Source organism: Cucurbita pepo, chromosome 16, assembly GCF_057944985.1.
Source record: "Cucurbita pepo subsp. pepo isolate OVF chromosome 16, ASM5794498v1, whole genome shotgun sequence".
Taxonomy (NCBI): domain Eukaryota; kingdom Viridiplantae; phylum Streptophyta; class Magnoliopsida; order Cucurbitales; family Cucurbitaceae; genus Cucurbita; species Cucurbita pepo.
The window spans coordinates 8,203,672-8,227,221 of record NC_141813.1 but is presented as its reverse complement, the minus strand read 5'-3'; the positions used below and the strand labels follow the sequence as shown (position 1 = coordinate 8,227,221).

At 39.7% G+C, this 23,550-nt stretch overlaps 9 non-coding genes across 9 annotated transcripts; 3 read left to right on the top strand and 6 right to left on the bottom strand.

Annotated features, from left to right (window-relative positions):
• The first annotated feature begins 10,563 nt into the window (after window positions 1-10,563).
• Window positions 10,564-10,637, top strand: TRNAN-GUU (transfer RNA asparagine (anticodon GUU)). The gene has a single exon. It is a non-coding gene; the product is annotated as a tRNA-Asn (tRNA).
• A 138-nt stretch (window positions 10,638-10,775) lies between these two features.
• TRNAL-CAA (transfer RNA leucine (anticodon CAA)) lies at window positions 10,776-10,859 on the bottom strand. Its single transcript has one exon. It is a non-coding gene; the product is annotated as a tRNA-Leu (tRNA).
• A 524-nt stretch (window positions 10,860-11,383) lies between these two features.
• On the top strand, window positions 11,384-11,457 carry TRNAN-GUU (transfer RNA asparagine (anticodon GUU)). The gene has a single exon. It is a non-coding gene; the product is annotated as a tRNA-Asn (tRNA).
• Window positions 11,458-11,595: 138 nt separating this feature from the next.
• On the bottom strand, window positions 11,596-11,679 carry TRNAL-CAA (transfer RNA leucine (anticodon CAA)). Its single transcript has one exon. It is a non-coding gene; the product is annotated as a tRNA-Leu (tRNA).
• A 732-nt stretch (window positions 11,680-12,411) lies between these two features.
• Window positions 12,412-12,495, bottom strand: TRNAL-CAA (transfer RNA leucine (anticodon CAA)). The gene has a single exon. It is a non-coding gene; the product is annotated as a tRNA-Leu (tRNA).
• Window positions 12,496-13,270: 775 nt separating this feature from the next.
• On the bottom strand, window positions 13,271-13,377 carry TRNAS-UGA (transfer RNA serine (anticodon UGA)). Its single transcript has 2 exons — window positions 13,340-13,377; window positions 13,271-13,316 (listed from the first exon to the last, which is right to left on the bottom strand). It is a non-coding gene; the product is annotated as a tRNA-Ser (tRNA).
• Window positions 13,378-13,896: 519 nt separating this feature from the next.
• TRNAN-GUU (transfer RNA asparagine (anticodon GUU)) lies at window positions 13,897-13,970 on the top strand. The gene has a single exon. It is a non-coding gene; the product is annotated as a tRNA-Asn (tRNA).
• Window positions 13,971-20,309: 6,339 nt separating this feature from the next.
• Window positions 20,310-20,393, bottom strand: TRNAL-UAA (transfer RNA leucine (anticodon UAA)). The gene has a single exon. It is a non-coding gene; the product is annotated as a tRNA-Leu (tRNA).
• A 1,743-nt stretch (window positions 20,394-22,136) lies between these two features.
• TRNAL-CAA (transfer RNA leucine (anticodon CAA)) lies at window positions 22,137-22,220 on the bottom strand. Its single transcript has one exon. It is a non-coding gene; the product is annotated as a tRNA-Leu (tRNA).
• Between the last annotated feature and the right edge of the window lie 1,330 nt (window positions 22,221-23,550).

The following is a 23,550-nucleotide window of genomic DNA, read 5'->3' as shown; positions in this document are numbered from 1 at the left end:
TTTTCATGCTAAGAAAGTAGAACATACACCAACTAAGAACACGCGAAAAGTCAACAAATCAAGATGTGGGTTTCAATAGTTCCTATCATATTGGAAGAGAATCGTTAATACTAAGATCAGTGGGAAGTGCATCCATGGACTTGAAGTCAACCTCATCCTACAACACTGAGTTTGTTAAGAATCGATTGTCAAAGATGTCAACCAATTGAGGGAGGATGTCACGGTCATACTTTTTCAAGACGTGTTGCCTATGGGCGCATGTCCGATATCCTGGTCATGCTTGTCTAGGACTTTTTGTTCATGGGCGTATGCCTGTTCCAAACCTTTTTTTTTTTTTTTAATTTTTTCAAGTTAGATAGGGCTTTACTATTATCGTTGTGTCAATACGGGGTGTATGACCGGTCACCAAAATTATATCTACACCCGTAGGGCTAAAACCCCCAAAATGTACTATAGGAGAATTTGAATAGGTGTCAATTCTTCGTACATGGGTTATATGCTATCAAAGTTGTTGTTGTTGCCTACTCGCTTTTAGCTTATAACATTGATTTCTTTAAAATTGTTTTCAACGCATTTATTTGCTCCTGTTTTCTAAAAAAAAATTTTAAACGTGACCCGTGTCGCGAGCATACACCAATATTGTTTGGAAAGTTTGAATTTAACACGACCGACTTGTTTTCTGGGCTAGAACAAGTGTTGCACAATCGCTATCCCACTGTCGTAAGAGTGCGATTGTGCCACAAAGCACGCGTAATTGTGCGTAAGACTCATTTAGGCACGTGTGGTAGCTCCAAAGGCAATCTGGATGATTGTTATGTATATTAAAAAAATTATCGAAATAACCCTAGGGTGAGAATTTATGATGCATTTTGAAGTTAATGCTTTCGGTTGTGCTATAATGGAGGAATTGACATTGTGACTAGTTGCTCTAGTTATTTATGGATGCCGATCACGATGATGGTCTGACAGCCAGGCACCGAAATATTGAAGACCTATTAGGAGAAGGTGAACCACCGGGACTGGCGGCGCGCGAGCTCGAAGAAGAGGTGTCGAATTGCATGCCATCAGCGCGGATGAAACGAAATCTTTCCCCAAACAAGAGAAGAACTCGTGCTAGCTGAAGGCAATGTAGGAAGAGACGATGTCTGTCATTGACAACAAGACGTGGAGTCTAGAGGATATGCCGCCAAGACATCGAGCCATAGGGCTCAAATGGGTGTTCAAGCTGAAGCGTCATGAAGAGGGAGAAGTTGTAAAGCACAAGGCCCGTCTCGTGGCAAAGGGCTACGTCCAGAAGAAAGGGGTGGACTTCGAAGAGGTGTTCGCGCCGGTGGTAGGGTTGGAATCTGTCCGCCTGTTGTTGGCGATCGTGGACATCACTCCTGGGAAGTCCACCACATGGACGTGAAGTTCGCTTTCCTCAACGGAGAGCTGAAGGAGATCATCTACGTCTGACAACCACCTGGCTTCATCGATAATGACACCCCGGCAAGGTACTGCACCTGCACAAGGTGCTCTACCGGCTTCGACAAGCACCACGAGCCTGGAACAAGAAGCTCGATAGTATCCTGTTGTCGCTCAAGTTCAAGCGTTGAGCCTCTTAGCATGGGATGTAGACGTGCGACCACGGCAAGAAGCGGTTGATCATGGGAGTGTAAGTCGATGATCTCATAATCACTTGAGGCGACATGGAAGTTCTTAGAAGATTCAAGAGGGAGATGTTAAAGACCTTCAAGATGAGCGACCTTGGCGTGCTTAGCTACTACCTCGGCATCGAAGTGCAGTAGAGTACTACCGGTATTACCATCTGTCAAGGTGCGTATGCGAAGAAGCTACTAGACATAGTTGGGCTGGTAAACAGTAATCTTACAAGGATGCCAATGGAGGCCCGTCTCCAGCTAAGGAAAGTCAGCACTACGCTGGCGGTGACACCACCAACTATCGCAGCATCGTCGGGAGTCTGCGCTATCTGGTAAACACATGCCCTAACCTTGCCTATTCCATTGGATATGTGAGTAAGTTTATGAAAGCATCAACGAAGGAGGATCTTGTAGCTGTCAAGCACATCTTGCGCTATGTGGCCAGAACCAGAGGCTGGGGTGTGAGATACTGGGAGAGGAAGAGAGAAGCTTAAGCTGGTCGGCTATAGTGATAGTGACATGGCCGATGACGTTGATGATCATAAGAGCAACCATGGGATGATTTACTTCCTCTCAGGTGGCGTGATCTGCTGGCAATCAATTAAACAGAAGGTAGTTGCTTTGTCTTCTTGCAAAGCAAAGTACATTGCCGCTACGATGGCGGCCACATAGGGGGTCTGGCTTGCACGGCTGTTGGAGGAGCTGATCGAAAAAGAAGGCAATCCACCAACACTATACGTGGACAACAAGGATACAATCTCCTTGATTAAAAACCCAGTTTTGCACAACCGGAGCAAGCACATAGAGATCAGATTCCATTACATTTGGGATTGTGTAGATCGGGGACTTATCAAGATTGACATTCGAACAAAGGAACAGCTTGGAGACATCTTCACCAACTATCTGATGCGAGTGAAATTTGAGGAACTACGCTCAAAGATCGGAGTTCAATCAATAAGGTAGATATACCATAGGTTTTAGAAGAAAATTGTTAAATAAAGCCTGTGCAAAGAACTTGCCATCGAGTGGCAAAAATTCAATTGGCCACTCCAGCCTGCAAATTCATTTGGCCACTTTTGCCATTTTTAGTCTAGGTTTGTTATTTAAATATTGAAATCAAACAAGGAACAAATGTACTAGTTTTTAGCAACAACAAAATCCAAGGTTTTTGCTCTCTTGCACTTTCGGTTATTTTCTTCATGTTCTCACCCGCGGTGAGCTGCTCAGTCAAAAGACAGCAGATGTCATCGATGATGACATGTATGGATTTGTTGGTGTTGCTTTAGGGGCATTTTCTAAGTCTGTTGCATCTCTGTTGGAAGATAAACTTAAATGTTTTTTTTTTGTTTTTTTGCTTTTTTTAATTCAGTCTAAACGATTTAATTACGAGGGCATAATTATCCCAGGGAGGGAGAGCAAATAGGGGAGGAATTTACCGAAGGGAAAGTAAATGGGTGAAAAAAAAAATCGTGGGTAGTTAAAGCCAAATTTGCCTCAGGAAATGCTATAAAAAAGCCTCATGTGTTAAAAGTAATAGTGCAGAGAGAAATAACAACAAGAAAGAGAAGAAAAATATTTACTGTCTGAATTAGTGTGTAATAACCTCTTGAGAATTTCTCTGTCTCCTTGTCTCTGTCTCCCCCTGCGACACCTTCTTTCTTAAAGTTTCGTGAGAATTATCTAAACGAGTTAGATTCAGAGCGAGCGTTTTATTTCGAGGTTGGTATCTGAGCAACTTTAGCTTACTTCATCAAATTGGTATCAGGGCGATTTCAATTCTAACAAATTGGTATCAGGCAGCATTAGTTGGCATTAGAGTTGCGTTCAATTTCTACAATCTCCCTCTTCTTCTAGAGTAATGAACTCTATAACAGTCTTCAATTTCTACAATCTCCCTCTTCTTCTAGAGTAATGAACTCTATAACAGTCTGCTTGTTATCGCCAACGTTGCACCAATCCCACTTCTTTTCTTCTTTGAATACGACATCCCTACTTACATTAATTTCTTAATGTTGCGGATCATATAATTTGTGTGCCTTGGTTCCATCCTCTACGCCAAAGTACACCATCTTTTGGCTTCTATTATCAAGCCTTGTTATATATGGTTTTGCAGTCTTAACATATGTTGTACAACCAAAGAATCTTAGGTACTCAAAGTGAGGTGTCTTGTCAAACCATCCTTCGTAGGAGATGCAAGCTTCCAGCGCCTCTGTCAGTAAACGATTTATAAGATAAACCGCATGTCGTATCGCCTTGCCCCAGAAAATCGCTAGGACTTGCATGCTCTTGAGTAAGCTTCTTGTAGTGTTCATTATGATGCGATTTCTTTGGTAGACTACACCATCTTGTTGTAGAGTGTACAGAGCAGTGAGTTGACGTTTGATACCTTCCTCCATTTGAGAAGTTTTGGGATAAGAACTCGCCATCTCGATTAGTGCCAAAGGTTTTCAACTTCTGATCATACCCATTTTCAACGAATCTTTTGAATTTCTTGAACATAGATTTTCCTTTTTCTTTGAGAATGTACACCACATCCAACAACTATAATCGTCGACAAGTAAAAGAAAATACTTATTACCCCCAATGATGATGGGTGATCAGACCACACAAATCTGCATGAACCAGTTGCAGTATCACTCAATACAGAAGCTTGTTTGAGTTGGGAACAATTGTCGTGCTTGTTTGCAGACTAGGAAACATTCACATAGCTTGTTTGGATGTATGATCTTAGGTAGCCCCGTAGCCATCTTCTTCTCTCCCATCATTTTGAGCATCTGAAAGTTCACGTGCCTAAGTCTTGCATGTCATAGCCAAACTGGGTCTGCAAATTTCATCAGTAGAGAGGTGGGTTGGTTGGTCTCCAATAGTATCCTGTATAAACGGTTATGCGATCGTTTTACCTACATCAACAAGGTTCTATTTCTATCGAACATCTTGAGGGACGAGCTAGCTAACTCCACTCTGCTTCCTTCTTCCGTCCGCTGACCAAGACAGATAATGTTACTCTTCAAGTTTGGGATATAGTACACATTGATCAGTAAACATTGGTCACCATTCTTGCACTGGAATAAGATGGATCCTTTGCCTTAGATCAGTATAATTGATCCATCGCCAAACTTCACATTTCCAATAACTTCTCATCAAGCTCCTTGAACTTTGTTCAATCTCCGGTCAAGTGGTTGCTTGCTTCATTGTCAAGGTACCACATGTCCGTCTCCACTCGATCTTCTCCTTTTGTGAGAATGTTCACCATAACCTTCTCTTCGTTGAGCATCAGCAGGTTAGGAATCTTCTTGAATAACATCAGTACGGCTCTTGATCTTAGTAAGTGTGAGGTTTCCCTCCTCTCGAGCTTCTTCTTGCGGCACTCTACTGCATAGTGCCCATATTTAACACAAGAGTAACACTTGATCATACTATTGTCCTTCTAAGGGATGGAATTATCGTGGGTTTGTAAGCTATTGTCACGACCTCCTCTGCCACCACGTCTGCATCCATGTCTACGACCACGCCGACGACCCTTGTTTTTCTTGTTATGGCTACCACATCCCTTCGTACTTGAAAAAGAAGAGTCAACCACATCATTCCTTTTCATCTGTGCGAGCCACTCCACATATGTGAGTAAGAAGTGTTTCTTCTTCTTTTTGTCTTCATAACAAAAAATTGTCTCCTCATGGACCTTAAGACGAACAAAAACCTTCTCAACTAACATGTTCTTAAGGTCGTCGAACTGCTCGATGGAGGTAACAATTTGCATGAATCTTAGGGGAATAGCTCGACGGAACTTCTTGACTACGAAGATCGATCGATAAGATAAGGAACTTCTTGGAGGTAATAAATTCTATCTCTATAAGATGAGATATTTTCTATCTATAAAAAAAATAGATGATAGATTGTATGTCAAATAGCGACTCTGTGTACCAAATATTAACATATTGATACACATTCAATTTTTGTTCGAACAACGTGAAAAAAATTGAGACAGGAACGATACTCTTATTTGTTGTATTCAGTTCATAATATTTATTTAGGTTAGACTAAAAAAAGTATTTTTTATATTCAAAACCCATTAGAAGGAAGGGACATTAGAAATCATATAGAAATGTTAGTCTTGAAAGTCCTAAAAATGCTAAGGTGTATTTGTATAACAACTTGATAGCATTGGATATAACATGCACCTAGGGCACGTCCCTAACTCAACAAACTCTTTTGATACAAATATGTTACTATACATTAACAATATTTACTATTAAAGTTTAACTGTTACCCTTTACGAATAACATATATTTAACCTATCAATATAATCATATGAGAAGTGATCTAGTGCCTTTATCAGCTACACCATACTACGTGATCTCTTTCCCTTTGAGACATTCATATTAAACATTATTTAACTAACCCTTAAAAGAACCTACATTATAACTTGGTTACGAAGCCTATAACCATGAATCATAGCTAGGATACTTTAACTATAAACTTCAATTAACTTTATACAAACCCTTCGCAATTTAACATGCCTTAACACGTAAAATTCATCATTTCAACCATATAACAGATATAAATTAAATATCAATTCGTAAAAGTGTTTAATCTATAAGCAATACTTTAATGGAGAAATCCAAATAGTTACCGCAAAATCTAAGTTTGATTCAAGCTATTTTTCTCTTTTAAATTTTTCAAAATCTTTCAATTAGTTTCTAAAATAAAAAATTATAATAATTGCATTTAACAAACAAAGATGTCAAAGTGAATCAAAATAGATAAAAAATAGTCCAACGGGTCCAATTCAATTCAACCAACAACACTAGTTATTCAACCTCCATTTTCACAAATGGATGTTGAGGTGTCATTTTCCTTCAATTTCCATTTTACATATCATCAAGCTAGATTCTATCCTTAGTTGATGCCTTCACCAAAAGTATAGTGCTCATCCAGATGAATTTAATGAGATAATAATCAAGAAAAATCATTAACTCTAAGAGTAGAATTTTTTGGAGTACATTTTAGAAGATAAAAATAACCTAAAATCATTTTTGTTAGACTAAAACCCTAACCAGAATTAATTTTTCTAATTTTTCTAAGTGAGATTTTATTGAGTGTCTTAAAGGCTGAATTTTGAAATGAGATTAGAAGGAAAAAATGCTTTACAAATTCTTAAGAACTCAAGAAGAATATAAAAGAAAATAGTCAAAAATAAAAAATACTATTGAAATTTTTAACTCACATTCTTTCCCTTCTTAATCTTTACGATTGTTTCAAAAATCCATTTTAAATATTTTTTTTTTAGAAAACCTAAAAATAGCCATCTCCCTTCAACACAAAATTTTGTCTCCCAATGTCAATGAAAAAAAAAAATAGGAAAGAGCTAGGCTTGTTTAGAGTAGGGCACAAGAGCTAGACTTGTTTCACATGACCTAGGTCACTATATTTTTAGTAGACTGAGCATTCTAGGATCGTGAGCGATAATTAGTTACGTAGACCTTTGTGCTCTCAGAAATTGGATTAGCCTTAAAAAGCAACGTATAAATATGAGATGTGATTTAAACTACCTAGATACACTAAAAACCATGTAAATCTCCACTACGCCTAAGAAAATTTAAGACAGCTTACAAGTCCATTAATAGAGTGAACAATGTCACTAAAGCCCGACCACCTCCTATTCCCTCTACACCTTAGTAGCACTATTCAAAAACTTAGATCGAACCTCGTAGTGCGCCAACCTATTCACTATTGTGACATGCAAGCTGACTAATTTTGAGGAATTAAAATTTAGTTCACCCTAGATATGAGATACACGGTCCAGTAGATCCGCATTGAAAAAATTAGTTCACAATAATATGAGTTGTCAGAAGTGGTATATGAAACCACACCCTCTTACGAGGACCAAAACTTGAGTCTAGCGACTTAGACCACTCGGCCATCCTGACTGCTTATTGTGAGATCTCACATTGGTTTGAGAGGGGAATGAAGCATTCCTTATAAGGGTGTGTAAACGTCTCTCTAGTAGATGCGTTTTAAAACTGTGAGGCTGACGACGATACGAAACAGACTAAAATAGACAATATCCGCTAGCTGTTCGAGAGAGGAACAAAACAATCCTTATAAGGGTGCGGAAACCTCTTCCTAATAGGCACGTTTCAAAACTGTGAGGCTGATGAAAATACCTAATGGGCCAAAATGAACAATGTCTACTAGCACTGAGCTTGGACATTTACAAATGATATTAGAGCTAGTCACCAGACGATGTGCTAGTGAGGACGCTAGGCCCTCAGAAGGGGTGGATTGTGAGATCCCATGTCTACTGGAGAGGGGAAGAAACATTTCTTACAAGGGTTTGAAAACCGATCCCTAGTACATGCGGTTTAAAACCGTGAGGCTGACGGCCATACATAACGAATGAAAATGAACAATATCAACTAGTGGTGGGCTTGAATTGTGACAAGTGATTGCTTGGAATAACTTAGTTGGTTAGAGTGAACAACAAGGTCAAAGGTTCAAGCCCTCCTCCTTTGCATCCTTCTAACATAAATTTTAAATTAACTTGGGTTTGTGACATGTAAGAGAACTAACTCGAAGAGATATTCTCAAAATTTGATGTTTAAAAATCATGTTTTGACAATTTTAAATCTCTAGTGAGTTCAATTGATATCCACCATGGTACTTTTTCCATGACTACGAAATACTTATCATTTGATAAACTAATGATACTTTCGACCCAATCCCCTAACGCTATTTCTAGTAGACGCGTTTTAAAACTGTGAGGCTGACGGCGATACGTAACAGACTAAAATAGACAATATCCGCTAGCTGTTCGAGAGAGGAACGAAACAATCCTTATAAGGGTGTGGAAACCTCTTCCTAATAGACATGTTTCAAAACTGTGAGGCTGATGAAAATACCTAATGGGCAAAAATGAACAATGTCTACTAGCATTGAGCTTGGACTTTTACAAATGATATTAGAGTTAGTCACCAAACAATGTGCCAGTGAGGACGCTAGGCCCTCAGAAGGGGTGGATTGTGAGATCCGACATCTACTGGAGAGGGGAAGAAACATTTATAACAAGGGTTTGAAAACCTCTCCCTAGTACATGCGGTTTAAAACCGTGAGACTGACGGCCATAAGTAACGAATGAAAGCGGACAATATCAACTAGTGGTGGGCTTGAATTGTGACAATGATTGCTTGGAATAGCTTAGTTGGTTAGAGCGAACAACAACAAGGTCAAAGGTTCAAGCTCTCATGTGAGTTCAATTGATAAAATCTTTAGTGAGTTCAATTGATATCCACCATGGTACTTTTTCCATGACTACGAAATACTTATCATTTGATAAACTAATGATACTTTCGACCCAATCCAGTAGATATTTATCCACTTTGGCTAATTAGCCTCACAAATATATATAGTTCTAAAAAATGGGACATAAACCCATGCCCACCCTCTTACGAGGAGACAATAATATGAGACTCGCATTTTTCCTCACAATAATATGGAGATATCAAAAGTGGGAATTGAACCCACACCCTCTTATGAGGACCAAAAATTGAGTCTGACACCTTAGACCACTCAATCATCCTGACTACTAATGGTGTGTCCCTGGATTGGTTTTAGAGGGGAGTTCAGCATTCCGTATATGGTGTGTAAATGTCTCCATAGTAGATGCATTTTAAAACTGAGAGGCTGATAACGATACGTAATGGATTAAAATAGATAATATCTACTAATTGTTGGAGAGAGGAACGAAACAATCCTAATAAGCGGCGAAAACCTCTCTCTAATAGGAGCGTTTTAAAACTGTGAGGCTGATGGCAATACCTAACGGAAAAAAATGGACAATGTCTGCTAGTTGTGCGCTTGGACTTTATGAATGATATGAGAGCTAGTCACCAGGCGATGCGCCAGTGAGGACGCTTTGCCCACAAAATGGTTGCTTTGTGAGAACCCACATCGATTGGAGAGGTGAAGAAACATTTCTTACAAGGGTCTGAAAACTTCTCCTTAGTTGATGCGGTTTAAAACAATGAGGGTGATAGCGATACGTAACGAACGAGAGAAGACAATATCAACTAATGATGGCCTTGGATTGTAACAAATTGTTGGCTTAAATAATTTAGTTTGTTAGAGCGTTTGCCTTTTAACCACACAAGGTCGGAGGTTCAAGCCCTCCTTCTAGCGAAGTCGAACGAAGCATGGGGTGTTGGTGTGCTCCCCTTTAATATAATACTTTCAATCAACTTCGGTTGTCTGTGACGTGGTGTGTAAGATAACTAACTCGATTACAGATATTCTCAAAAATCATGTTTTGACACTTTTTAAAAAAGATACTTTTTTCAACCACTAGTAGATTTTAACTGTGTCTCGCATTTTGCCTCACGATAATATGAGATGTCAAAAGGGGGATTTGAACCCACACCCTCCTACGAGGACCAAAACTTGAGTCTAACGCCTTAGAACACTCGACCATCCTAACTACTAATGGTGTGTGCCTTGATTGGTTTGAGAGAGGAGTTCAGCATTCCGTATATGGTGTGTAAATGTCTCCATAGTAGACGCGTTTTAAAATTGTGACGCTGACGACTATACGTAACAGATTAAAATAGATAATATCTACTAATTGTTGGAGAGAGGATACCTAACGGGATAAAAATGGACAATGTCTGCTAGTTGTGCGCTTGGACTTTTACAAATGATATAAGAGCTAGTCATCAGGCGATGCGCCAGTGAGGACGCTTGGCCCACAGAATGGTTGCTTTGTGAGAACCCACATCGATTGGAGAGGTGAAGAAACATTTCTTACAAGGGTCGAGTCTGAAAACTTCTCCTTAGTAGATGCGGTTTAAAACCATGAGAGTGACAGCGATACGTAACGTACGAGAGCAGACAATATCAACTAATTATGCTCTTGGACTGTAACAAATTGTTGGCTAGAATAGCTCAGTTGGTTAGAGTGTGTGGCTGTTAACAACAAGGTCGGAGGTTCAAACCCTCCTTCTAACAAAGTCGGATGAAGCATGGGTGTGGTGCGAAGTTCTTATTTATTTATATATAATGAAATAATGAATAACAATGATACGTTTCAACCACTAGTAGATTCTATACACTTTGTCTCGCGTTTTGCCTCACAATAATATGAGATGTCAAAAGTGGGATTTGAACCCACGCCCTCTTACGAGGACCAGAACTTGAGTCTGGCACCTTAGACCACTCGACCATCCTGACTGCTAATGCTGTGTAGCTTGATTGGTTTGAGAGGGGAGTTCAGCATTCCGTATATGGTGTGTAAATGTCTCCATAGTAGATGCGTTTTAAAACTGCGAGACTGACGACGATATGTAACAGATTAAAATAGATAATATCCACTAATTGTTGGAGAGAGGAACAAAACAATCCTAATAAGCGGCGAAAACCTCTCTCTAATAGGCGCTTTTAAAACTGTGAGGCTGATGGCAATACCTAACGGAAAAAAGTAGAAAATGTCTACTAGTTGTGCGCTTGGACTTTTACGAATGATATCAGAGCTAGTCACCAAGCGATGCGCCAGTGAGGACGCTTGGCCCACAGAATGGTTGCTTTGTGAGAACCCACATCGATTGGAGAGGTGAAGAAACATTTCTTACAAGGGTCGAGTCTGAAAACTTCTCCTTAGTAGATGCGGTTTAAAACCATGAGAGTGACAGCGATACGTAACGAACGAGAGCAGACAATATCAACTAATTATGCTCTTGGACTGTAACAAATTGTTGGCTAGAATAGCTCAGTTGGTTAGAGTGTGTGGCTGTTAACAACAAGGTCGGAGGTTCAAACCCTCCTTCTAACAAAGTTGGATGAAGCATGGGTGTGGTGCGAAGTTCTTATTTATTTATATATAATGAAATAATGAATAACAATGATACGTTTCAACCACTAGTAGATTCTATACACTTTGTCTCGCGTTTTGCCTCACAATAATATGAGATGTCAAAAGTGGGATTTGAACCCACGCCCTCTTACGAGGACCAGAACTTGAGTCTGGCACCTTAGACCACTCCACCATCCTGACTGCTAATGCTGTGTAGCTTGATTGGTTTGAGAGGGGAGTTCAGCATTCCGTATATGGTGTGTAAATGTCTCCATAGTAGATGCGTTTTAAAACTGCGAGACTGACGACGATATGTAACAGATTAAAATAGATAATATCCACTAATTGTTGGAGAGAGGAACAAAACAATCCTAATAAGCGGCGAAAACCTCTCTCTAATAGGCGCTTTTAAAACTGTGAGGCTGATGGCAATACCTAACGGAAAAAAGTAGAAAATGTCTACTAGTTGTGCGCTTGGACTTTTACGAATGATATCAGAGCTAGTCACCAAGCGATGCGCCAGTGAGGACGCTTGGCCCACAGAATGGTTGCTTTGTGAGAACCCACATCGATTGGAGAGGTGAAGAAACATTTCTTACAAGGGTCGAGTCTGAAAACTTCTCCTTAGTAGATGCGGTTTAAAACCATGAGAGTGACAGCGATACGTAACGAACGAGAGCAGACAATATCAACTAATTATGCTCTTGGACTGTAACAAATTGTTGGCTGGAATAGCTCAGTTGGTTAGAGCGTGTGGCTGTTAACAACAAGGTCGGAGGTTCAAACCCTCCTTTTAATAAAGTTGGATGAAGCATGGGTGTGGTGCGAAGTTCTTATTATATTATAATGAAATAATGAATAACAATGATACGTTTCAACCACTAGTAGATTCTATACACTGTGTCTCGCGTTTTGCCTCACAATAATATGAGATGTCAGAAGTGGGATTTGAACCCACACCCTCTTACGAGGACCAAAACTTGAGTCTGGCACCTTAGACCACTCGACCATCCTGACTGCTAATGCTGTGTAGCTTGATTGGTTTGAGAGGGGAGTTCAGCATTCCGTATATGGTGTGTAAATGTCTCCATAGTAGATGCGTTTTAAAACTGCGAGACTGACGACGATATGTAACAGATTAAAATAGATAATATCCACTAATTGTTGGAGAGAGGAACGAAACAATCCTAATAAGCGGCGAAAACCTCTCTCTAATAGGCGCTTTTAAAACTGTGAGGCTGATGGCAATACCTAACGGGAAAAAATGGAAAATGTCTACTAGTGGTGCGCTTGGACTTTTACGAATGATATCAGAGCTAGTCACCAAGCGATGCGCCAGTGAGGACGCTTGGCCCACAGAATGGTTGCTTTGTGAGAACCCACATCGATTGGAGAGGTGAAGAAACATTTCTTACAAGGGTCTGAAAACTTCTCCTTAGTAGATGCGGTTTAAAACCATGAGGGTGACAGCGATACGTAACGAACGAGAGCAGACAATATCAACTAATTATGCTCTTGGATTGTAACAAATTGTTGGCTGGAATAGCTCAGTTGGTTACAGCGTGTGGCTGTTAACCACAAGGTCGGAGGTTCAAGCACTCCTACTAGCGAATTCGAATGAAGCATGGGTGTTGGTGCTTCCCTTTAATATATATTTTCAATCAACTTCGGTTGTTTGTGACGTGGTGTGTTAGTTATATTCTCAAAACTCATGGTAGGAAGTAGAAAGTTCTAAAAAGCATTGGCGAAGTTATCCACTGTGTCTCGCGTTTTGCCTCACAATAATATGAGATGTCAGAAGTGGGATTTGAACCCACGCCCTCTTATGAGGACCAAAACTTGGGTCTAAAGCCTTAGACCACTCAGGTCTAAAGCTTTAGACCACTCAGCCATCCTGACTGCTAATGGTGTTTAGCTTGATTGGTTTGAGAGGGGAGTTCAGCATTCCGTATATGGTGTGTAAATGTCTCCATAGTAGACGCGTTTTAAAACTGCGAGACTGACGACGATATGTAACAGATTAAAATAGATAATATCCACTAATTGTTGGAGAGAGGAACGAAACAATCCTAATAAGCGGCGAAAACCACTCTCTAATAGGCGCTTTTAAAATTGTGAGGCTGATGGCAATACCTAACGGGAAAAAATGGAAAATGTCTACTAGTTGTGCGCTTGGACTTTTACGAATGATATCAGAGCTAGTCACCAAGCGATGCGCCAGTGAGGACGCTTGTCCCACAGAATGGTTGCTTTGTGAGAACCCACATCGATTGGAGAGGTGAAGAAACATTTCTTACAAGGGTCTGAAAACTTCTCCTTAGTAGATGCGGTTTAAAACCATGAGGGTGACAGCGATACGTAACGAACGAGAGCAGACAATATCAACTAATTATGCTCTTGGATTGTAACAAATTGTTGGCTGGAATAGCTCAGTTGGTTAGAGCGTGTGGCTGTTAACCACAAGGTCGGAGGTTCAAGCCCTCCTTCTAGCGAAGTTGAACGAAGCATGGGTGTTGGTGCTTCCCCATTAATATAATAGTTTCAATCAAATTCGGTTGCTTTTTGTGACATGGTGTGTAAGATAACTAACTCGAACTGAAAGATATTCTCAAAAATCATGTTTTGACACTTTTTAAAAAGTATTTGCGAGTCAAGTTAAATCCACCATGGTAGGAAGTAGGAAGTTCTAAAATGCATTGGCGAAGTTCTTATTATTTAATGATAAACAATTTATCCACTGTGAGGACCAAAACTTGAGTCTGGCACCTTAGACCACTCGGCCATCCTGACTGCTAATGATATGTGCCTTGATTGGTTTGTGAGGGGATGTCCAGCACATGTGTTGTTGCAAGACCCCAATAAATTAGAACGTCGTTCAAAATTATGTCTATTCGTAGGATACCCCAAAGAGACGAAAGGTGGTTTGTTTTATGACCCTCAAGAAAATAGAGTGTTTTTATCAACAAACGCTACATTCTTAGAGGAAGACCACGTAAGAAATCATCAACCTCATAGCAAACTAGTATTAAGTGAGATTTCTAAAGAAGCTACTGATAAAACAACAAGAGTTGTTGATCAAGCTGGTCCTTCAACAAGAGTTGTTGATGGAGCTGATACTTCTGGTCAATCACATCCTTCTCAAGAGTTGAGAATGCCTCGACGTAGTGGGAGGGTTATAACTCAACCCAATCGTTACTTGGGTTTGGCAGAAACTCAAGTCATCATACCTGATGATGGCGATGAGGATCCATTGACCTATAAACAGGCAATGAATGATGAAGATAGAGATCAGTGGATTAAAGCCATGAATCTTGAAATGGAGTCAATGTACTTCAATACAGTCTGGGAACTTGTAGATCAACCAGATGGGGTAAAACCTATTGGTGGCAAATGGATCTATAAGAGGAAACGAGACCAAACCGATAAGGTACAGACCTTTAAAGCTCGACTAGTATCAAAGGGTTATACCCAAAGAGAGGGGGTGGACTATGAAGAAACCTTCTCTCCTGTTGCTATGCTTAAATCGATTAGAATACTCTTGTCTATTGCCACATTTTATGATTATGAAATTTGGAAAATGGATGTTAAGATAGCCTTTCTAAACGGCAATCTTGAAGAGAGTATCTATATGGCTCAACCAGAGGGGTTCATTGAACAGGATCACGAGCAAACGGTTTGCAAGCTTAAAAGATCCATTTATGGGTTGAAGCAAGCATCTCGATCCTGGAATATAAAGTTTGATACTGCGATCAAATCTTATGGCTTTAAACAGAATGTTGACGAACCTTGTGTTTATAAAAGGATAGTCAACTCTACAGTAGCTTTCCTGGTGTTGTACGTTGACGATATCCTACTCATTGGAAATGATGTGGGATTTCTGACTGGCATTAAGCATTGGCTAGCGACACAATTCCAAATGAAATATTTGGGAGAGACTCAGTTTGTTCTTGGAATCCAAATTGTTCGAAATCGCAAGAACAAAACACTAGCATTGTCTCAGGCATCGTACATCGACAAAATGTTGATTCGATATAAGATGCAGGACTCCAAGAAAGGATTATTACCTTTCAGGCATGGAGTTCATTTGTCGAAGGAACAAAGTCCTAAGACACCTCAAGAAGTTGAGGATATGAGACACATTCCCTATGCATCAGCGGTTGGCAGTCTGATGTATGCCATACTATGTACCCGACCCGACATATGCTATGCTGTGGGAATTGTCAGCATATATCAGTCCAATCCGGGACGTGCTCATTGGACTGCCGTTAAGAATATCCTCAAGTATCTTAGGAGAACGAGGGACTATATGCTAATGTACGATGCTAAGGATCTGATCCTTACAGGTTACACTGACTCAGATTTTCAGACCGATGTAGATTCGAGGAAATCGACACCAGGATCTGTCTTCACTCTGAACGGAGGAGCAATAATATGGAGAAGCATAAAGCAAGGTTGCATTGCTGATTCCACCATGGAGGCTGAGTATGTTGCTGCTTGTGAAGCAGCGAAAGAATATGTATGAATTAGGAAGTTCTTAACTGATTTGGAAGTCGTTCTAAATATGCATCTTCCCGTCACTCTTTATTGTGATAACAGTGGAGCAGTTGCAAATTCAAAATAACCAAGAAGCCATAAGCGAGGAAAACATATTGAGCGCAAATATCATCTCATAAGGGAGATTGTGCAATGAGGAGATGTGATCGTCACACAGATAGCTTCAGAGCACAACATTGCTGATCCATTTACAAAGCCCCTCATGGCTAAAGTGTTTGAAGGGCACCTAGTGAGTCTAGGACTACGAGTTATGTAATCTAGGGCAAGTGGGAGAAATGGCATGAGTATGTGATGCCCTAGTTTATTGTATTTCTCTCTACTCAACGTTATAAAACCCCACTAGAGTTTTAGTCCAAGTGGGAGTTTGTTGGGTTTTATGTCCTAAAACTCATAGTTTGTAAACAAAAACATATTCTATTTTCAATAAAGTTATTATTGTTGTTTATTCAGTAAAGATTGTTATTGAATAAAGTGATTGTACGATCATTAATCTAAATCCAATAAACTAAGAACACTCTGGCTATAGTATCATTACTTGAACTATATGTAGAGATATAAGATTGGATCAAGTTCAAGTATATAGTCAAAATGATCTATAGTATAAGGATAAGGCTGAGTACCTTATTCCGGGGACACTATGGATGCGGCCCACTTTTGTATATGATATAAACAATGTGATCACTAAATTGTACATGTGGAGACATGTGAGTGGGGGCATCCTATGCAATGAGTATTGCATAAGATCGGACCATGAAGAAAACCACTCTCACTTTATAATGTCGTTTACTGTTGGGACTGATTTTCTTTTCATTGGATAACCTAGGTAACTCGGTTTTAATCCTGAGCTAACCATGAACTCCTATTTATTCGGAATTATCCTTAGATTTGCATGGGTGAGAGTGGCTCTAGTTCGCCGACTCAATAGGCCTCCCATTTCAGGGGTAAGACTGGGTGAATGGCTGGGGACGTGGGGTGCAAGATGGAATTCACTCCTACCCACTTTTAGGGATAGAAGAAAGATAGTTCCCTTAAGCGCTGACTCCAGGTCTTGAACAAGGGGCCCCACCCTCTCATTGGCCTGAGAGGGATTCGGTTTACTGGTTGGACCACAAACCAATTGTTCATTAGAGAATCAGTGAGACATAATGAACAAGAAGTAACTTTAGGGGTAAAACGGTAAATTGACCCAGCTCTAGTTATGAACAACCTATGAAGGATCGACTTACTAATCATGGTTATATCAAATGGACAGAAATATATATATAGTGAGGGGAGTGCAACTACTAGGCTATAGTGGAGTGTCCTAGTAGTTAACGAATGTTGGTTAACAAGGTGAATGAGTTTAGCCGGTTAATCTTGGATCGTTGGAGCCCATGATCTATAGGTCCATTAGGTCCCTCTGCTAGCTTATATCAGACTAAACCATAGAACAGTGTGACGAGTGAGTTCGAAGTGTTCGAATTCAAATTAGGGAATATGCGCTACATATATACGATATATTTAACCGCATTTTTGTTTTATTTAATAATTAAACAAAAGGAGAGAATCTAAGATATTTAAATAAGATTTAAATATCTTAATCAATTATGTATCGGAATTGATTGGGATTGGCATTTGAATTAATATTAAATATTAATTAAATAGTTTAATTAATCATTTAATGTTACTTTAATTTGAAATTCATTATTCAAATTAATTGTTGAATTAAAATGAAGAAAGTCAAAATGTTGACTTCATTTAATGGAAAAAAATCCATGTTAGTGGAATTTTAAGGTGTCAAAATTTGGTTTAACCAAACTTGCATGCTTGCCAAATAAACCCCACAAGTTTGAGTGGAATTTTGAGTGTCAAAATTTGGTTAACTCAAACATGCATGCTTGCCACATAATCCCAAACATTTGAGTGGAATTTTAAGTGTCAAAATTTGGTGATCTCAAATTTGCATGAACATGCAAACATGACTCTTTAAATAGAGTGATCATGGTACATGGAAGGTCTTCTTCTTCTTGGTGAAAAACCTTGAGAAAAACCTCACACAAACACTCAATTCACATATACAAAATCCCTCCCAAGTTTAGTCACTCACCGGATTCTACAATCCCGTTCTAAGGCCGGAGGATAGTAGAGAAGACACTAGTGGTGGTTCGAAACCGGTTCGTGAGGAAAAAGAAGTTTGAACTACAAAAAGTTAGTATTCAAACTCATTAAGTTTCAATACTTATGAACATGCTAGTTATTTACTATAATTGATGTCTAAAAGTGCCTAAGATCCAAATTGCTTCCGCATGTGTTATATTAACACCATCAATTGGTATCAGAGCAAGTTTTAGGCACTTTATTTACATTAATTTGATCATGGTGGGTACCATTTTATGAATGAAGTTTGTGGTTGCTAAAGTGGATGATTTTGGTTTTGGCATTTTTTTTATACTTCCATTTGATACAATTATTGTAATAAGCCTAATGTGTATGGGCTTTAATGAATGAAGAAAGGTCTGTGATTTTTATGGAGTCATTAGAGTCCATTTTAGGTTGTAATTGATCGAAAATGGAAGAGATAGCAAGTTGAACTGAAGAAGATGGAAGAGGCGGTTCGAGTGTTTTTTCTGCCGTTGGGGTCCGATTCAACGTTTTTAAGGGTTGGTTCGCCCAGTTCGTGATCCTCGGGAGCGGCTCAAGTTATTTTTAATTATTAGTGTAATAATTTAGTTAATTGCTTGCTTTAAAATGCCAAAACCAACCAACTTTAGTGTGTTTAATTAATTATGCATTATGAATGTATGTTTTAATTAAATAGAAAATGTATATGCATAAAGTATGTCATATAGATTTAAAATCCCACCATAGGCTAAGCATGTTTCATGCATTCCAAGTATGTTATAAGTGTTATAATGTATAGTATGCATGTTTAGGGTTCCATGAGTATATAAATTGTTATATTATTCAAGCCCTCCATTCGAACGAAGCATGGGTGTTGGTGCTTCCCTTTAATATATATTTTCAATCAACTTCAGTTGTTTGTCTCGAACTTACAGATATTCTCAAATATCATGTTTTGACACTTTTTAAAAAGCGTCATTGGCGAGTCAAGTTAAATCCACCAACGTAGGAAGTAGGAAGTTCTTATTATTTCAACGTAGGAAGTAGGAAGTTCTTATTATTTCAATGTGGGAAGTAGGAAGTTCTTATTATTCAATAAATACGTTTGTAGGAAGTTCTTATTATTTCAACGTAGGAAGTAGGAAGTTCTTATTATTTAATGATAAACAATGATACGTTTCAACCACTATTACGAGGAACAAAACTTGAGTCTGGAGCCGTAGACCACTCGGCCATCCTGACTACTAATGGTCTGTGCCTTGATTGGTTTGAGAGGGGAGTTCAGCATTTCGTATATGGTGTGTAAATGTCTCTATAGTAGACGCGTTTTAAAACTGTGAGGCTGACGACGATACGTAACAGATTAAAATAGATAATATCTACTAATTATTGGAGAGAGGAACGAAACAATCCTAATAAGAGGCGAAAACCTCTCTCTAATCGGCGCGTTTTGAAACTGTGAGGCTGATGGCAATACCTAACGGGAAAAAATGGACAATGTTTGCTAGTTGTGCGCTTGGACTTTTACGAATGATATAAGAGCTAGTCATCAGGCGATGCGCCAGTGAGGACGCTTGGCCCACAGAATGGTTGCTTTGTGAGAACCCACATCGATTGGAGAGGTGAAGAAACATTACTTCCAATGGTCTGAAAACTTCTCCTTAGTAGATGCGGTTTAAAACCATGAGGGTGACAGCGATACGTAACGAACGAGAGCAGAAAATATCAACTAATTATGCTCTTGGACTGCAACAAATTGTTGGCTGGAATAGCTCAGTTGGTTAGAGCGTGTGGCTGTTAACCACAAGGTTGGAGATTAAAGCCCTCCTTCTAGGGAAGTCGGACGCATGGTTGGTTGTTTGTGACATGGTGTGTAAGATAACTAATTCGAACTTTTACACAGAACACAGATATTCTCAAAAATCATGTTTAAATAGCATTTTTCCTCACAATAATATGAGATGTGAGAAGTGTTTGTGACATGGTGTGTAAGATAACTAATTCGAACTTTTACACAGAACACATATATTCTCAAAAATCATGTTTAAATAGCATTTTTCCTCACAATAATATGAGATGTGAGAAGTGGGATTTGAACCCAAGCCCTCTTACGAGTCAAGTTCCACTAGTATATTTTATCCACTGTGTCTCGCATTTTTCCTCACAATAATATGAGATGTGAGAAGTGGGATTTGAACCCACGCCCTCTTACGAGGACCAAAACTTAAGTCTAGCACCTTAGACCACTCAGCCATCCTAACTGCTAATGATGTGTGCCTTGATTGGTTTAAGAGGGGAGTTCAGCATTCCATATATGGTGTGTAAATGTCTCCATAGTAGACGCGTTTTAAAACTGTGAGGCTGACGACGATACGTAACGGATTAAAATAGATAATATCTACTTATTGTTGGAGAGAGGAACGAAAAAATCCTAATAAGTGGAGAAAACCTCTCTCTAATAGGTGCGTTTTAAAACTGTGAGGCTGATGGCAATACCTAACGGGAAAAAATGGACAATGTCTGCTAGTTATGCGCTTGGACTTTTACGAATGATATCAGAGCTAGTCACCAGGCGATGCGCCAGTGAGGACGCTTGGCCCACAGAATGGTTGCTTTGTGAGAACCCACATCGATTGGAGAGGTGAAAAAACATTTCTTACAAGGGTCTGAAAACTTCTCCTTAGCAGATGCAGTTTAAAACCATGAGGGTGACAGCGATAAGTAACGAACGAGAGCAGACAATATCAACTAATGATGATCTTGGTATTTAACAAATTGTTGGTTGGAATAGCTTAGTTGGTTAGAGCATGTGGCTGTTAACCACAAGGTTGGAGGTTCAAGCCCACTTTCTAGCGAAGTCAAACGAAGCATGGGGTGTTGGTGCTTCCCTTTAATAATATATCTTTTCAATCAACTTCGGTTGTTTGTGACGTGGTGTTTAAGATAACTAACTCGAACTTACAGATATTCTCAAAAATCTTGTTTTGACACTTTTTAAAGAGCATTGGCGAGTCATTTTAAATCCACCATGGTAGGAAGTAGGAAGTTCTTATTATTTAATGAGAACATAGGGTAGTGGTTGCCCGGGTTTCTCAGCCTAGTATCCTGCACCTAGCGTTCATGATATCTACATTCAACTGTGCCCCGGAGATACGGTCGAAGCACGGCCAGTGTGCTTCTTCACGACATGCTCTGGTCCCGGGTGTCTTCCTGTGGTCTTCTAGCGTTAGAAGAAGTCGTGTCCGTCCTCGACATTTGTGTAATGTCCTCCCACGCTTTTTTGATTTTCAATATAGAACAAAAGGAAAAGACTGACCTATTCAGTGACTTTCGCGGCCGCCCTCACTGAACCAACTTGAATCTAAACTACGATTCAGATCAAGTCTTACCGAAATCGGATTTCCTTTTCGTGCCATTTGCGCCTTGACTTTCTACCCTTTTTATCCCGGTCCAATATTTGTTCTTGAAAGTCTTCATTTCCGTGTCGAAGCAAACTCTCCAAATTTATGACCAACCCTTACTTCAGTGATCTTACAACAAACAGAAGAGTTTCCATTGTAAATTCGTACGGAGCTATCAACGAATTTCAGCAAAATCGAAGATCTACGTGACCAAATTTTTCTGTTCAAAAAAGGATCTCTCTTCTTCATTCTCAACAGGAAGGCATTTCAAAAGAGGATCTCTCTTCTTCATTCTCAAGCATCAACAAAACTGCCCTTCCATATATATCGTCATGGCATGAACTCAGAATTTCTTCGCTTCGATTCCGCCCCTGCCCGAAATCCCTTGTTGGCTTCCCTCATGGTGACACCGAAGGTCTACCTCCTTTAGTAGTAGTAGCTCGGCTCCATCAATGAGTTTTTCAACACCCGAAGGTAGCCGCACAAGCCTAAGAGAGAGTGTAGGGGGTGCAGGTTCCATCATTCTTTTAGCAAAAGTTCTTACCATGGTAAACAATGATATCATCCACTGTGTCTCGCGTTTTGCCTCACAATAATATGAGATGTCAGAAGTGGGATTTGAACCCACGCCCTCTTACGAGGACCAGAACTTGAGTCTGGCGCCTTAGACCACTCGGCCATCCTGACTACTAATGGTGTGTGCCTTGATTGGTTTGAGAGGGGAGTTCAGCATTTCATATATGGTGTGTAAATGTCTCCATAGTAGATGCGTTTTAAAATTGTGAGGCCGATGACGATACGTAACGGATTAAAATAGATAATATCTACTAATTGTTGGAGAGAGGAACGAAACAATCCTAATAAACGGCGAAAACCTCTCTCTAATAGGCGCGTTTTAAAACTGTGAGGCTGATGGCAATACCTAACGGAAAAAAATGGACAATGTCTGCAAGTTGTGCGCTTGGACTTTTACGAATGATATCAGAGCTAGTCACCAGGCGATGCGCCAGTGAGGACGCTTGGCCCACACAATGGTTGCTTTGTGAGAAAGAGGTGAAGAAACATTTCTTACATAGGTGCTGGTGCTTCTCTCTATTATATATTTTCAATCAAAATCGGCATGTGACGTGGTGTGTAAGAACTTATTGATATTCTCAAAAATCATGTTTTGACACTTCTAAAAAGCACATTGTTGATAAACAATGATGTTTCCGCCGCCCCCAAAGCCCACCCACATCGGTAGTAGATTTTATCCACTTTGGCTCGCGTTTAGCCTTACAATAATATGGAGATGTCAAAAAGTAGGATTTGAACCCACGCCCTCTTACAAGGACGAAAACTTGAGTCTGGCGCCTTAGACCACTCAACCATCCTAACTGCTAATGGTGTGTGCCCAGATTGGTTTGGGAGGGGAGTTTAGCATTCCGTATATGGGTGTGTAAATGTCTCCATAGTAGACGCGTTTTAAAACTGTGAGGCTGACTAGGATACGTAACGGATTAAAATAGATAATATCTACTAATTGTTGGGGAGAGGAACAAAACAATCCTAATAAGTGGCTAAAACCTCTCTCTAATAGTCGCGTTTTAAAACTTTGAGGCTGATGGCAATACCTAATGGAAAAAAATGGACAATATTTGCTACTAGTGTGCTTTGACTTTTACGAATGATATCAGAGCTAGTCACCAGGCGATGCGCTAGTGAGGACGCTTGGCCCTCGGAAGGGGTGGATTGTGAGATCCTATATCAATTGGAGAGGTGAAGAAACATTTCTTACAAGGGTCTGAAAACCTCTCCTTAGTAGATGCGGTTTAAAACCATTTGGGTGACAGCAATATGTAGCGAACGAAATCTGACAATATCAACTAATGGTTGTCTTTGATCGCAACAAATGATTGGCTGGAATAGCTTAGTTTGTTAGGGCGTGTGGCTGTTAACTACAAGTTTGAAGGTTCAAGCCCTTCTCTAGCTTTAGGAATGAAGCATACCTTATAAGTGTGTTGGTGCTTTGCCTTCG